Source organism: Suncus etruscus, chromosome 15, assembly GCF_024139225.1.
Source record: "Suncus etruscus isolate mSunEtr1 chromosome 15, mSunEtr1.pri.cur, whole genome shotgun sequence".
NCBI classification, from domain to species: domain Eukaryota; kingdom Metazoa; phylum Chordata; class Mammalia; order Eulipotyphla; family Soricidae; genus Suncus; species Suncus etruscus.
The window spans coordinates 87,879,018-87,895,063 of record NC_064862.1 but is presented as its reverse complement, the minus strand read 5'-3'; the positions used below and the strand labels follow the sequence as shown (position 1 = coordinate 87,895,063).

At 55.6% G+C, this 16,046-nt stretch overlaps 1 protein-coding gene across 1 annotated transcript in view; it reads right to left on the bottom strand.

Moving 5' to 3' along the window:
* PTPRS (protein tyrosine phosphatase receptor type S) overlaps positions 1 to 13,473 on the bottom strand; it is an 84,448-nt gene extending 70,975 nt beyond the window's left edge. Inside the window, exon 1 of the mRNA XM_049788068.1 lies at positions 13,318 to 13,473. The gene's annotated coding sequence lies outside the window, so the exon portion shown is untranslated. The remainder of the gene's footprint in view (positions 1 to 13,317) is intronic.
* Between the last annotated feature and the right edge of the window lie 2,573 nt (positions 13,474 to 16,046).

The window sequence follows — 16,046 nt, the reverse complement described above, 5'->3', positions numbered from 1 at the left end:
ACCTTCCCTACACCCCCCAGTCCAGGCCACCTCAGCTCACCCCTAGCTGTGGAAGACAGAAGGCCTGGAACCTTAATAGCTAAGAGGCAGGTCCCAAAAGCACCCCCCAAATACACTCTCAGCTGGGTACTGGCTGACAGACAGGGAGTTTCGGGACCAGCGCTTGGAGCTGACACAGACCCAGGTCAGGCAAGGCGGGGAGAGTTGGGGACCCCCCGGACAATGAGGGGTGGCAGGGGGATGTGAGCTTGGCAGAAGTTTTGGTATTTAGGGGTTGTGGGGATTTTGGCAAATTCTTTTTATTTATTTATTTATTTATTTATTTATTTATTTATTTTTCGTTTTTTGGGCCACACCCAGGGTTACTCCTGGCTCTGCACTAAGAAATCGCTCCTGGCAGGCTCAGGGGACCCTATGGGTTGCTGGGGATCAAACCTGGGCCCTGCCGCTGTGCTCTGGTTCCAGACCCTTGGCAAATTCTTTTTGCAAATATTCTTTTGCGGGCCCGGAGAGATAGCACAGCGGCATTTGCCTTGCAAGCAGCCGATCCAGGACCAAAGGTGGTTGGTTCGAATCCCGGTGTCCCATATGGTCCCCGTGCCTGCCAGGAGTTATTTCTGAGCAGACAGCCAGGAGTAACCTCTGAGCACCGCCGGGTGTGGCTCAAAAACCAAAAAAACAAAAAACAAAAAACAAATATTCTTTTGCAAACATGTGTGGGTTCGGGGCCAGGAAGGTGGCGCTAGAGGTAAGGTGTCTGCCTTGCAAACGCTAGCGTTAGCGTAGGATGGACTGCGGTTCGATCCTCCAGAGTCCCATATGGTCCCCCCAAGCCAGGAGCGATTTCTGAGCGCATAGCCAGGAGTAACCCCTGAGCGCCAAACGGGTGTGGCCCAAAAACCAAAAAAAAACAAAAACAAAAACAAACAAACAAAAAAAACACGTGTGGGTTCAAGGGGACTCACAGGAGGGAGAGTCGGAGCAGCAAGGGTAAGGCTGGAGTCATAGGGACCCAGGAGCATTGCAGCATCCTCGGGAGAAGTTGGGGGGCTGTGATGGGGGGATGTCTGCTCACTTAAAGAGGGTTGATTTCCTTAATGCAGTGGGGAGACGCTGGCCTTGCCTGTGGCCGATCCGGGTTAGATCCCTGGCATCCCATTGGGTCCCCCGAGCACCGGCAGGAGCGATCCCTGAGCACAAAGCCAGGAGTAACCTGTGAGCATCACCGGGTATGGCTCTACCTCTCCCCCAAAAAATCAGTTTTTGAGGAAGAGGGGGACACACTGAATGACTTTGTTTTTTTTCCTGCAAAGGGGGCCAGAAGCCGAAAGAGTTTGGACTCATCCGGTCTGGCCCGAGTACTAAAGCTCAAACAGATGTTGTTTAGAATAAAGTTGAGGTCTGGGTTAAATAACAAAAAACAAAACAAAAAAAAAAATATCCCCCAAAAAGCAGTCAAGAGCAGCAAGTGGGTTCTTGGGAGATGCTTTTGTTCACCCCACAATCACAGAGGTCCTAGCTCTTTCCAACTCTTGGCTCTCCAGTTCCCTGCCACAGTGCTCACCCCTGTGGCCCAACATGGCCGTCCTAGCATCTGCCATCACCTCCATGTCCCACCCGAAGCGGGCATTCAAGAGGTTCCGGTGCTATCTTCCCCCAAGTCCGGGAAATGTTGCTCCTCGTTTCCAGGACTCAGAATTGAATCATGTAGAAAAATCTAGAAAGGCTGGAGCCATAGGATAGCAGGGAGGGCATTTGCTTTGCATGTGCCCGACTCGGGTTTGATCCCTGTCACCCCATAGGGTTCCCTCCCCCCCAGTACTACCAGCAGTGATCCCTGAGCACAGAGCTAGGAGGAATCCCTGAGCGCTGCCGGGTGTGGCCCAAAAACCAAAAAAAAAAGAAAAAAGAAAAAAAAAGAATTGAGTCATTTGCAAATTATTTTCTCTCCGGACAGCCACTTAGCGTAAGACAAAGGATCCCAGATGCTGAACCAGCCCAGTTCTGAGGTCCAGACCAGAATATGCTGATGGTGGACCCTTATTTGGGGATCTCATGCTCCCCAATTCCAGCTACGCATTTTGGGTGGAGGGGTCCAAAGGAGGACCCCCCCACACTCTCCTGGGCTTCAGGCACCCCCCTTCTGCCTCCCTCCTGGCCTGGGAGCTGGAGGCCATTCATCTCCTCTCCTCGGTAAACAACTGTCAGGAAAAATAAATGCTTTTTAATAGGCTCATTAATTGAATGCAGGAGAAATAACCTTCTCCCCAGGCCGTGGGGGAAAGGAGGGGGCCTGGGCATTCTCAGGGGGTGTAGGGGGGCGGAGGCAAAGTCCCAGCACCTGCAGGAAGGAGGCCTGGGGACCCCCCAAAAAGCAGTTCTAAGTGACACTCACTTAGGCCTCCTTAACCAACTAGAGGGGCGGATTCCACCCAGGACTCTGTCTCCAGCCTACTCCAAAAGGGCGACTCCGGTGGGTTCTGATTTGGGGGGAATCCTGACATCCCTGGCTCCCCTTTTCACCCCACTATCTGAGGGGCACAGTTCCCCAATGGTTCCCACTTGTGGAAAAACACAACCCCACCCGGCTGAATAACTCAACACTGTGTCAGTGGTGCATGGGGGAACCTTCTGGGATGCTGGGGATCGAACCCGGGTCAGTGCCCTTCCCGTGGTGTTTCCCTTGGGATATCCCTTCCCTAATGCCCTCCATTATACTCTCCCAATTTTTTCATTTGAAAGCTCCGAGACACAGACACGAGACCAAGTTTTCCCTTTGAAATTTTCAAAGAGAACGAACAAGAAGCAAAGCATTAGATCTTAGGGTCTTGGCCACAGCAGGCTGATTGGATCCAGCTGCGGAGAATTCTCTAGATGCAGGTAGAAGAGGATGGGGGGTGACAGCGGACACCCCCCAGGGCTGGCAAGGTGGGGGCTCCAAAGGAGGGCACAGGCTTTGCACACAGGAGGCTCTGGGTAGAATCCTTGCTACTGCCAGGGGGTTGGAGAGAGAGAACAGCAGGATGGTGTGCCTTGCACGCAGCTGACCTGGGTTCGATTCCTGGCATCCCACAGGGTCCCCTGAGCCTGTCAGGAGTGATTTGTGAGCACAGAGGCAGAAGTAATGCTTGAGCATTGCCAGGTGTGGCCCAAAAACCAAAAAAACCAAACCAGCAAACAAAAAGAGCCTGGTTCTTCAAATGCTCAATTCGATCCCCCCAAAACAGCAAATCTCATGGATGGTTTTGTGGAGCCGCTGTTTTCCTGACAGCTGCCCAGAGACCCCCCCTCCCAACTATCCACAGCTGCCCTTACTCACACCTGAGGCAAGCTAAGGAGACTCAGAGAGGGTGAGGGAGGCTCCAAGGTCACACAGCAGAAGCAGGTCAGCCTGTCGGGGAGTCGGCAGCCCTGAGCTCCTGGTTGAGGTAAGGGGACCTCTCATTCCCCAGAGGCTGGTCTGCGCGGTGAGGGGCAGTGGCTGGAGCTAAATAAGGGGGGGACCGACAGAGCCCAAAGCAGAAACAGAGGGGGGAGTTCCGGGCAGAAAGGACGATGCTGCAGAGACTGGCATTGCATTGAGATGGGCACTGAGGTTGGCAGCCGGCCGGGGGAGCGGCATGGACTGAGGCCCAGGGGTGCTGTGGCTGGGCCAGATTCGGGGGACACAGGTGGGGCAGGCGCAGGGGCCAGGCTGGCGGGAGACTAGGGTGCCATCCAAGTCACAGACGCATCTTGGCTCAAGTGATTGATCTCGTTTAGAAGCAGGAAAAGCCTGGCTGGAGCAAGAGCATGGGTGGGGGGGGGGGCAGGTAAGGCACTGGCTCTGCACGTGGCCGACCCAGGTTCGAGCCCCAGCATCCCAGAAGGCCCCCCCCCCCCCGAGTCTGCCAGGCGCAATTTCTGAGCGTAGACCCAGGAGGAACCCCTGAGCGCTACCGGGTGTGACCCAAAAACCAAAAAAAAAAAAAAAAAAAAACCTAAAGTGGAACCACTGGGCATCCAACCAAGCCTGCCACCCCCCAAAGGGGGACCCCTGCTCCCTAACCCTGGAGGAAGGTCGTTGGTCCTTCCAGTCTCTCCTCACCCCTCTGTGCCCAGTTTTCCCATCTACAGGTGTAACAACCAATGCACCTGCTCTTGGGCGGGCTGTGTGTATGTGGTGGGGAGGGGGCAGAGAAGGGAGAAAGTCTGGGCAGGGCCCAGAGTGTCACTTTATTTTTGGGTATTTTTTGTTGTTGTTGTTGTTGTTGTTTAAAGTTTATGCTTCAGGGGCCAGAGTGATAGCACAGCAGTAAGGCATTTGCCTTGCATGCAATAGACACAGGACAGACCCCGGTTCGAATCCCGGCATCCCATAGGGTTCCCCGAGTCTGCCAGGAGCGACTTCTGAGCGCAGAGCCAGGAGTAACCTGAGTGCCACAGGGTGTGGCCCCAAAACTAAAAACAGTAAATAAATTTTAAGTTTGTTTCTTTTTCTTCCCAATGTCCTGCAGGTAGTGGCTTATGGATATGGGGTTCCTGCCTCGTAACCCCAACTTGTTTGCATAGCAGGAAAGATGAATTCTTCTTTCACAGAGGAAGACAGGGAGGCATGGTGAGGGGGACATGGAATGTAGGGAGGGTGAATCTCAGGGCTAGGGCAGAGAGAGAGTCTGCATCAGGTGCGGTGCGTTCCAGCCTTCTCTGCAGCAGTGTTTGTGGGACAGTGAGAGCTTGGGAAAAGCACCAAGGACAGAGGAGGCATTTCTGCTCCTCAACTGGGCTGCAGGTGCCAAGACAGATGTGGAGGTTGAGAACTGCTCTTAAGTCCCAGCCCTGCACACCTTGGGAAGGCAGCTCAGTTGTTAGACCAGCTGCTGAGATGCGAGAGAACCCGGGTTCAATCCCCAGCACGGCAGATGAGCATGTGGACGGACAACACCAACTTTGCAGCCAAGAAACCCAGGTCTGATCCTCAACACCGCCTGGATTCTAAAAGCAGCTGCCAGAATTACCACCAACCCCTTTACCCCGAGTTTGACAAAGCTCGGGACTCTGTGCTCTGGAATCGCTCACTCCTGACAGTGCTCGGGGGACCCTGTGCTGTGTCGGGGATCAGCCTTCTAAGCCAAGGGAAGCTAGCTCCTGAAACGTTCCCAACTCTCCCACCACCTCCAGGTTTTCTTTGTTTGGGCCATACCCAGCAGTGCTTGGGCTGACTCCTGGCTCTGTGTTCAGGAGACCTTATTGGATGTTGGGGCTTGAACCCGAGGTGGCCACGTGCAAGGCCAGCGCCCTCCCCACTGGGCTCTGGCTCCGGGCCCCGCATTCTTGAATGTTCCTTGCCCTCAGTTCAGAGCACTGGGTGCTGGAAGGCGAAAAGAGGATCCCTACCCCAAATTCCAGCCCTGATCCCCCACTAGGCATCACCCCCCGGTTTCTGGGGGGCAACTCCCCTAACACTGTTGGAAGAATAGCTGTGATAAACCAAATGACTCAGGGTACACTCTCCACCAGCCCTGAGCAAATGGGTCAGTTCCGGTGGACACTAGAGCAAAGGGCAGGGAGGGATGGTGGGGCAGCTCCAGCTCCGAAACCAGAAGCCAATTCCCTCCCCATGGGACCTCGGATTCTCTTGGCATTTACTGAAGTCAAGTCTGTCATCAGAGGAGGCCCAAGAGATGGCACCGTGGTAGGGTATTTGTCTTGCACGTAGCCGACCCAGGATGAACCTGGTTCGATCACCCCTAAGCCTGCTAGGGGTGATTTTTTTTTTTTTTTTTTTTTTTTTGGTTTTTGGGCCACACCCGGTGGTGCTCAGGGGTTATTCCTGGCTGTCTGCTCAGAAATAGCTCCTGGCAGGCACGGGGGACCATATGGGACACCGGGATTCGAACCAACCTTTGGTCCTGGATCAGCTGCTTGCAAGGCAAACGCCACTGTGCTATCTCTCCGGGTCCCAGGGGTGATTTCTGAGCGCAGTCAGGAGGAGCCCCTGAGCATCACTGGATGTGACCCAAAAACCAAAAACCAAAAAAAAAAAAAAAAAAAAAAGTTTGTCATCAGGACCAATATTAATCCCAGCCAAGCCTGGGCCCACGGCACAGCACCCCCCCCACCCCAGACAGGCACTGGAGAATGGGGCTGCCCAAGGAGCCCTGGCAGAGTTGGGAGGAGGAGACTGAGGCTTGAGCACTGCAAGGGAGGACAGAGGACAGAGCCACATCCCAGGGAGGCCCCGGGACAGGGGGCAGCCTTGGAGCATGAGGGTCTGTTTGGGAGCACAGTGGAGATGTGACCTCTAGTCCCGCATGGGGGTGAGGGTACCCGCTCCGATGGGGGCCTGAACAACAAACAGCACAGCAGGAAGGATGATCTCCTTGCACGGAGTTAGGCTGGGTTCGATCCCAGGCATCCTCTAGGGTCCCCCACAAGAGCCCCAGCTGGAGTGCGCCCTGAGCACTGAGCCAGGAGTCTGCCCTGAGCATTGCGGAGAGCGGTGCCAAAAGAGGGGAAAAGAAAGTTTAAAATGACACCAACAGCAGGTGAAAAAGTGAGATTTGGGGAAGCGGCCCAGAAGCCTGAAGGACCCCTAGATTCTGCTCCCGCCAAAGGCAGCACAACTATGGGGATACCCCCCCCACAGTGGGACACCCCCTACAAACCCTGAGAGTCCTGACTGGCTCCACAGATGAGAGGCTGAAAGGCGGCACTTCCAGCCCCCCTGCCTCCTGTACTGCAGGCTCATTCCCAGCCTCTCATGGGCCCCTTTAGACAGCAGGGTGCAGGGACCACGTGAGGCCCCCAAAACGTCACTGTATCCTTGAGCAGAGTTGCTTAGATGCATCCTCTTTGGCGAGGGGGGCCCTCTGAGTCACTGGGGAGGCCAAAGTGACTGGGCCCATCTTCCAGATGGGGAAACTGAGATAACCAAGCCCTCACCATCTTCACCCCCAAATGTCCCCTCATCTTGGCTAAGCTCTCAGAGCTCAGAACCGGCCCTGACTCCCGTCCCAGGAAATAACTTAGATCCACGCAGACAGTGAAATTTGGGGTCACCATGGGGGGACACCTCAGAAACACCTCAGAAATCTGCCCCGGGACCCCCCCCCACTCCCCGAAGCTCACATGGTACCAGAGCCCCCGGTCCCGCCCGGCGCACAACTGGGGCGACCTTGATCCGGCAGCCAGCAGCGGGGGACGCCCCACTTTGCAGGGTCTGAGTCATTCTGGAACCTCTCCCAGGCGGACCCCGTGGAGGCACAGGGCTGGAGTTTGGGGGGGACGGCAGAGGAGTCCCCCCTGCAGATTGGCATCATGCTGTACCCAGGTACCCATTTCTGGGCCCTCCAGGGGAGGACCCCTATGTTACTCGCCCACCCTGGGCAGGAGGAGGGAAATTGAAGACCAGAGAGGGTGTCCAGCTGGGCACAGGATGCAGAGCAGAGACAACAGTGGAACTCAAACCCTCATTCAGGCATTCACCTTCTAGAGGACACCTGCTCCCCCCCAAAAAAATATTCTCCACTGGAGCCAGAGAACAGCTGACCCGGGTTCAATCCCTGCCATAGAGTCCCTTGAGCACTGCTAAGAGTTGACTGCTGAGCACAGAGCCAGGAGTCAGTCCTGAGTGTACCCCAACCCCCACCCCCACCCAAAAAAAGAAAAATATATTCCCCACCAAGAGACAGGTTTGAGGAAGCGGGTCCAGCTCAGACAGACTTTTGTGGCAAAACGAGGACGCATCTGAGAGCTGAGCCCTGAGAAACCTTGCTCCATGCCTCAGTTTCCCTCTCTGCCCCTCACATCTGCAGTGAGTCCAGGGTGCCCAGACGCCCCTCGAGCGCTTTAACTCAGCACCACCATGGCTGGCACAGGGCTCCCTCTCAGAGCAGACGCTGAGAGCTGCACTTATTACTTCCCCCGACACCCCCTCATTTGCTGATCACCCAGTTAATTATCAGCGGCATTAAATTATACACACAGACGCCCCAACCTCGCCTCCCCAGCCCCTGGATCCCCACCGACGCGAGTAACTGCCTCTTCCTAACCCCACACATCCAGGGGGTCGGCACCCGCCTGCGACTGGGGTGATGGATGTCAGGATTGTGGGTTCCATCTGGCCCCTGAAGATCTGGGGGCCAGGCAACCCCCCAAATAAAACCAACAATAAGCAAGCAGGGACTGTCCAGTTCTGGGGACAAAGCCAACAGCTCAAGGACACCCCACGGGGCAGGCGGTGGTAGGGGCTATTGGATAAAATCAGGGTTCAGGGTCCCCCCCAGAGCCAGAGGTGTATCCATATCTCTATGAGGTCAAGGGACAGGGTAAGAGACGGCAGGCCAGGGGGTAAAGGGGACAGCGAGTAGTGAGGACAAAAAGTGGGATTTTTCAATCCTGCGGCAGGAAGGATTTGGGGTGGCCAGGAGACTGCGGCCTTTTTGCGACTCAGGACCTAAAGCAAAGATTCAGAGGCACAAAGCCGGGGCCCCGTTGGCAGGCAGCGGGGAAGGCACTGGCCTTGCAGGTGGCTGACCCAGGTTCAATCCCTGGTACCCCATAAATTCTCCCCCCAAAATACTGCCAGGAGTGATCCCCGAGGGCAGAGCCAGAAGTCAGCGGCCCTGAGCACTACCAAGTGTAGCCCCAAAACAAAACAGATAAATTAAAGAAAAATCAAATCACAACACATCATTGAACATAACCTCCCCCCATCCAAAAATATATAAATAAAAGCTACAGAGACCACCCACAGGATTCTGAACAAGAGGACCCGTTAGGTTAAGGCATTTGCGACATGGTCCCCACTAAGGATGAGAGAGGCAGAGTGACTGGATCGTGAAAACCCAATTCCTCCCCCCAAAAATAAACCCCCAGAGTGAAATTTTCAGACAGTCAAATTCAAAAACAAGAGTTCTGGGCCTTAGGCCTCTCCAGTGTATTTTATTTTTAAGAAAAATTCAAAAAAATAGTCATTTTGATCGCCACATAACTCAGAGGCTTTTCTGAAGAAAAAAAAAAGGGGGGGGAGGGTCCAGACTGGCGGCGGGGGGGGGGGGGCGGTTTGGAACCTGCAGGCAGGCAGAGTCGGGGAAGAAAGAAAAAAAAGAGACAGAGACACAGCGAGAGATACAGCAAAATGACGGGGTCACCGTGAGTCACATCCTGCCAAGCACCCCACTTCCACACGACAATTTTTGTCTTAGCAAGAAGCAGAAACGGATTGATTTCCACTGTGCCTCACACACTCACCCCCTTCTGAAATATCAGCAGGAAACAGGGCAGAAAAGGCCGGTGGGGTGGGCTGCCCCCCAAAAACCTGTCCTCCCTGGTCTGTCTTTATTTTTTTCTTGAATCAAAGCTAGGAAGGCACAACCCACAAACCCACATGTCTGACCCTTGAACTTGGAGGTGATCAATAAGGCGCCCAGCAGCCGTGATCCCCCACAGGGCCTGGACTTTCTCTCCTGTCCATGCAGGGCCAGCAGCACAGTGGGGGGCTCCTCCGCTAATCCCCCCAAACCTCAGACACCCACAGAAGAGACTAGACCAAAGGGGAACCTTTTTTTTCTTTCTCCCCCGCAGATTATTTTGCCAGAGATGGGCATTCTCTGTCTAAAAAATTCTGAGAATTCAAAAAAAAAAAATTCTGAGAATTCTGCCCGACACAGGGAGACAGGGGGGAAAAACGGGTGGTCTCACCCCCATAAAGCTCAAACCCAGCCCATTGCACAAACACACACACACACACACACACACACACACACACACACACACACACACACACACACGCAAACCTTCCAGCCACAGAACCTACAGCTGCAAAGAAAATCACTCTCGCCCGAAAACACGCAGATTTTTTGATTATCTCCCAAACCTGCCAGTTTTTATAAATATCCGCCTTTATTTTTAGGGTTCGACTCCCCACCGAGAACTCTCCCCGCCCGTTCCCCCAGTACCCCTTCATCGCACACGTGCACACACACATGTGTGTGTGCCCTCAGCACGAGCAAAGTCGCAGCCTGCAGGTGAACTTGAAACCCTGGGGTGTGGGTAATGGGTTCCCCCCCAGCACCCTGCCTGCCTGGCTACTTCCATCTGTGCCAGCCACCAGCCAGACCACCTCCTTGGGGCTCCAGGAAATAACAGTCACGGACAGCTGAGCTGGTGGGGAACAGGGGGGCTGCTCCGTGTACCCACACTTGGGGGGGACCATGTCCCCCTCACTCGGAGACTACGGGTGCGAGACACAGAGGAAAAGAAACAGTGGATGAAAGGGTGGATGGTGTTTTGGGAAAGGTCAGACCCCCAAATCCTCAACAATTCGGGGAGTATCTGCTCCCACCATGTCTGAAGCAAAATCTCCTTGTGGGAATGGGGTGGAGGGAGGTCTCTGAAGAGGGCAGAGAGAAGGAATCTGGGGGTCCCCTGGGGAGCTGGGAAGGGGTGAAGAGGGGCAGGGATGAGAAGGCAAGTCAAATGGGGGGGCTTGGTATGCCCAGTGGAATGGCGACTGATTTCCTGTGTTCATTCACTATGGGCAGTTTAGGACACCCCACAAATCCAGGTACCTGTCAGCAAGAGATGGGGGTGGGAGGAGGATGAGGAGCCCCCTGGAAATCCAGCAAACACCCCAAATGCTATGTATCCTCCAATTCCCGGAGGTACAAAGGAGACCAAACCCAACCCCCTTTCTTTTTCTCCTCTCTCTGTCTCTCTCTGTCTCTCTCTTTCTTTCTCTGTCTCTCTCTTTCTCTGTCTCTGTCTCTCTCTGTCTCTGTCTCTCTCTCTCTCTCTCTCTCTCTGTCTCCCTCTCTCTCTGGGGGCAGCCCTAATATGAGAAGCCCCAGCCCCCCCTTGCCCCTGGGGGGGTCGATGTCATCCCAGCACTGGGTGGCAAGAATGAAAAAGGGCTCATGACCTCACCAGGTGGCGGGTCCCCTGCGACTATTCTGTTTGCCCGGGGCCAATTAAGACCAACTCCCAGAGGGTGGGGGGGCTGAAACAAGGCGGGTGGCGGCCCCCCCCCTGGGGTGGGAGTGGGCGGAGGGCGACTAGCTCCATGCAGAACTGCACCGTCATGATAAGCTGTGTTTCCCCACATACACACAGGGGACCCCCCCAGGGATGAGGCAGAGAAGAATTTCTGGAAGATTGGAGACTTTTTGGAGAAGTCTGGGAGAACAGTGCACAGGGAAGGTGGCTGAAGAGAGAGAGACAGACAGACAAGACAGAGAGACAGAGACAAAGACAGAGAGATCCAGGCCTGAGCCCAGGGGTTGTAGGATTGGGGGGGGGGTGAACACAGACACCCCCAGTCCCAGCTGTCTGCCTTCGGCAGCCAGAGAGAATCAGCTGGCAGAGGAAGAAAGGAAGAGAGGGACAGAAGGCAGGGGGAGGGGACCAGCTGGGGGAGGGGGCACAAAGGCTTGGGGGGACACAATTGGCAAACCCCACCGAGAGACCCTCCTCCCTCGAATAAAGGCCCCACGGGCCACAGCTGTGTCCTGGCCAGGCGTCCTGGCTCACTCCAGGACCCCAAGAACCGGGCGCCCGGAACAAAGAGGGACTGTGGCCCACAGCAATCCAGCGGCGGCAGGGACCCTGGGGGACAGACCGGAACCCCAAAGAACAGTTTGGGGACAGGCAGTGCAGCAGCCTGAGACCTGGAGTGCCGGGTCTCCATTCTGGGGACACCCCTCCGGCCTTGTCCCCAACATGTTCAAGTCCTTGGGCACGGCATGGACACCCCAGAGAGCCCCTTCATTCTTTCTTTCTTCCTTCCTTTCTATCAGGGTATTGGGTTTATTGGGGTTCTTTTTGTTTCTCTGGAGAGGCTGGATGAGAGGCAGTAAGGGCCCCATTCTCAAAGGTGGGGGTGACTTCTAAGCAGATTTAGGGGGACCCGTGAACCTAGCTGAGCCCGAGGCGCCCTCCCAGACAGAGACACTCACTGGGGAGGCTGGTGAATTTGGGGCACCGGCGCCCCACTTTGCAGATGAAGCTTCAGCTCCCTGCCTGTTGCAAAGGGGGTTGGGGGCTGCCACAGCTTTTGGTCTTTGGAAAGAAACGGGTCCCTATGTGAAAAAATGCCCCCCAAAATTTATTATACTGGGGGGGGTGTGGCTATAAAAATCATCGCACTTTGCGGGGTGCCTCGCTGATAGGAGAGAAGGTAGCAGAGAAGCGCCTCAATTTGGGGAAGACCTGGGAAGGGGTCGCAAAGGCCTCTAGCAGGGAAGGGGGCCCTACACCCCCAAGTGGCTCCCAGGAGGAGCCCGTTGGTTGAACTTGGCCGGAGCCTGGCCGGACAGACAGAACCAGCGCGCCCAAGACTCACAGACACGCGAACTCGGGGTGGCTGGGGGGACCCTCAAGGCACACCCCCTGAGCCCCCTTCCACCGGCTCCCCAAGGCTCCACCCCGGATGACGTCACCGCCTCCCCTGCCCCCGGGGGGCTCCCTGGGCGTGCAGAACCGGGGAAGGGGGGGCCCTCAAGGAGCTCCAGGGTTGGCAACCCCTTGCCACAGGATCCCCATGGGGTGCCAAGCGCGCAGGAGGGGAGGGAAGGGAGGGGACGTCGGGGCCAAGGTGCGCCCCAGTGTCAGGGGCTGGGGGCCTGGCCTCCAGTTGGGGGTGGAGGCTGGAAAGGGGGCGCAGGGACCGCAGGAGGGTGGGGCCAGGCCAGCCAGGCAGCCGGGAGGGGGTGGTTGGGGGGACAAATTTGGGACGAATCCTGGAGACACCCAGAAAGAACCAGGAGCCGGGGAGCTGGGGCGCACGGAAGGCCAAGGTGCGCCCAGGGCGCACGGTCGTCTCCAGCCGTCCGGCCTCCCATCCGGGGGCGTCCCTCCACTCCGGGGGGTGCCCCCAACGCCCAGCACCTGCGGGGTGCACGACGGCCCCTCGGGGCTGGAATCTGGGGGTGCTCCGGAGGGTCCCTCCCGGGCCCTCCGCCTCCAGGCCCGTGCGCCCCGCCTGGCCCGCAGTCCCCGGGGTGGTGTGGCGGTGCTGGTGCAGCTTCCAGCGGCCGAGCGCGCCCAGCCCCCTCCCCGGAACTGCGCCCCGGTCCCCCAACCCCTTCCCGGGGAGGCCTGGGGTGGGGGCGCGGCGTGCACGGGCGGCACAAAGGCGCTGCACAAAGCCGGCGCGCTGCCCACTCGGCCTGCGGGGACCTCCCCCCTGCGCGCACCGGGCGGGCACCCCGGGCGGAGCGGCGGCTCGGGGCGCCCGGCTGCAGGATGCAGGATGCGGGGTGCGGGCTGCGGGCTGCGGCGGGCGGGATGCAGGGCGAGATGCAGGGCGAGGATGCTCAGGGCGCGCCGGCCCGTTACCTGGACCAGGCGGGCGGTGCGCGGCTCCCCCGGCTCGGGCCCGCTTCACATGGCGGCCGTGGCATCTGGGGGCGCGGCGGAGCCCGAGCGGCCGGCCCGGGCTGCCCCGGACGCTCACTGCGGCTCGGCTCGGCTCGGCTCCGGCTCGGCTCGGCTGCGCTCGGCTCCTCGGCTCGCGCGCCCGGCCCCGCTGACGTCACCCCTGCCGCCGCCGCCGCCGCCGCCGCCACCGCGCAGCCGCGCTCAGGCCACGCCCCCGGGCCCGCGGCCAATGGAGAGGCGCCGCGCGGGCACGTGACCCCCGGCCCGCTTAAAAGGCCGAGCCGGCACGTGGCGGGCGGCGGCCGCGGCCGCGCGAAGGCGAGCAAGAGTCCTGGCCACCCGGGGCCTGGGGGCGAAGTTGGGTGTCCCCGGGACGATGTGATGGCAGGCAGAGCCGGATGTTTCTTTTTGTTTCAGTGCAGAATAAAACAGATTTTTTTTTAATGCAAAAGAAACCAGATTTTTCTTTTTGTTTCAATGCAGAACAAACTAGATTTTTTTACTGCAAAAGATGCCAGATTTTTTTCTTTTCTTCTTTTTTTGCGGTGGCAAAGAAGTCAAATATTTCTTTTATTTGCAATAAGAAATAAACCAGATTTTAAATGCAAAAGGTGCCAGATTTTTTAATATATATTTTATTTGAACACCTTGATTACATACATGATTGTGTTTGAGTTACAGTCATGTAAAGAACACCACCCATCACAAGTGCAACAGTCCCATCACCAGCGTGCCAAATCTGGTGCCAAATTTTTTTTTTTTTTTTTTTTTTTTTTGGTTTTTGGGCCACACCTGGCAGTGCTCAGGAGTTACTCCTGGCTGTCTGCTCAGAAATAGCTCCTGGCAGGCACGGGGGACCATATGGGACACCGGGATTCGAACCAACCACCTGTGGTCCTGGATCGGCTGCTTGCAAGGCAAACGCCACTGTGCTATCTCTCCGGGCCCTGGTGCCAAATTTTTAATGCAAATAAACCAGATTTTATAATGCAAAATAAGACAGATTTTTCTCTTTCTTTGCAATACAAAATAAAGCAAGTTTTTTTGCAGTGCCAAAGAAGCCAGATTTTTCATTTTTTAATGCAAGATAAACCAGATTTTTCTTTCTTTTTTTGTTTTGCAATACAAAAGAAGCCATATTTTTAAAAAAATTTGTTTTTGCAATGCACAAGCAGCCAGATTTAAGCAGCTACTGCAGAAGAAGAGAGTGAATTTGGGGCCCTCGAGCGAGAGTACCACATGATGGGCGTTTGCCTTGCATGCAGCTGACCCGGGTTCGATTCTCAGCATCCCAGAGTCAGGAGTGATTTAGAGCCAGGAGGAACTCCTGAACGCCCTGGATGTGGCCCAAAAACACAAAGAAAAACTAAATTAAAAAGAAGAAGGAGAAGAAGGAGGAGGAGGAGGAGGAGGAGGGGAGGAGGAGGAGGAGGAGGAGGAGGAGTTTGCCTTTCAGAAGGCTGACAGACATCCCAGAAGCACATGGCATCTGATAGGGTTTCCCAAGCACCACTAGGAGCAATTCCTGAGTACAGCCGAGTTGGGACTAACCCCCGAGCATTGCCAGGTGTAGGCCCCCAAAGCCAAGCATCAATAATTAAGATGAAATGAAACATATATATAGCAAAGCAAATCCAGTCTCCTCGGTGCATCTCCACGAGACTTCAGCCTGACCAGCTCCTTGAATCCTCTGGTTCTGCTCAGGCCCTGACTCAGGGCCCTTGGTCGTTCCAGAAATAGTTTCTCCCCCGAGACCTCACCCTTCTCGGCTTTCCCATTTCTGCTCAAACAGCTACTCCTGGGAGCAAATTCCAGTCAAGGGGATCACAAGGCCCCACCCCACCCTTCAGTCACTACATGCTGTGCTCTGTGGCTTCTGATGGACTTTCGGGGTTCAAAACAATTTTGATGGGCAAGTTACTTCGTGGCTTGGTGTCTTTGAACTTTTCCATTTCCAATGCTTGATTTAAAAAAAAAAAAAAAAAGTGGGGATGGCACTCAGCCCAGAAATGCAAAGACAAGTTAGAAACTTAGGGCTAAGTGACTTCAGTTGATCAGGGAGGAAAGCCTGCCCCTGGGCCTGTTGGCCAGCACAGCGTGGAGGACACTTGTCTTGCACGTGGCTGACCCGGGTTCAACCCCCAACAGCTTGAGCACTGCTAGGAGCAATCCCTACTGAACACTGCTGGGAATGGTCCCCCCAAAAAAACCCACAACACTATAAGATTGTGGATCAGGAGTAATAATACAATAGGTAAGGCCCTTGCCTTGCATGCAACCAACCTGGGTTTATTTCCTGGCATCTTATAGGGCCCCCCAATCCCATCTAGGAGTGTTCCCTGAACACAGAGCCAGGAGTCAGTCCAGAGGACCACTGGATGTGGCACAAAATACAAAATAAAAATCTCCAACAAGAAGAAAATCTCGAAACCCCAGTTGTCTAGAAGCTGTTTGGAAATTGCTCTGAACATTTTCCATCTTCAAGATCTCTGAGATGAGGGTGTCAGGGCAAGAGTGCATCCCCCCCACACATCGTCTCTCCGGTTTGGAATTCAGAATCCAGGGGTTTCTTTTTTTGCAAAATTGTTGATTCATTCAGGCCGGGCCAAGGATGCAGTCATAAATAAAAGGCATTAACCCCGGCACCAACATGAGAAAGCGGAAGTCATAAATAGGAGAAGAGAGAG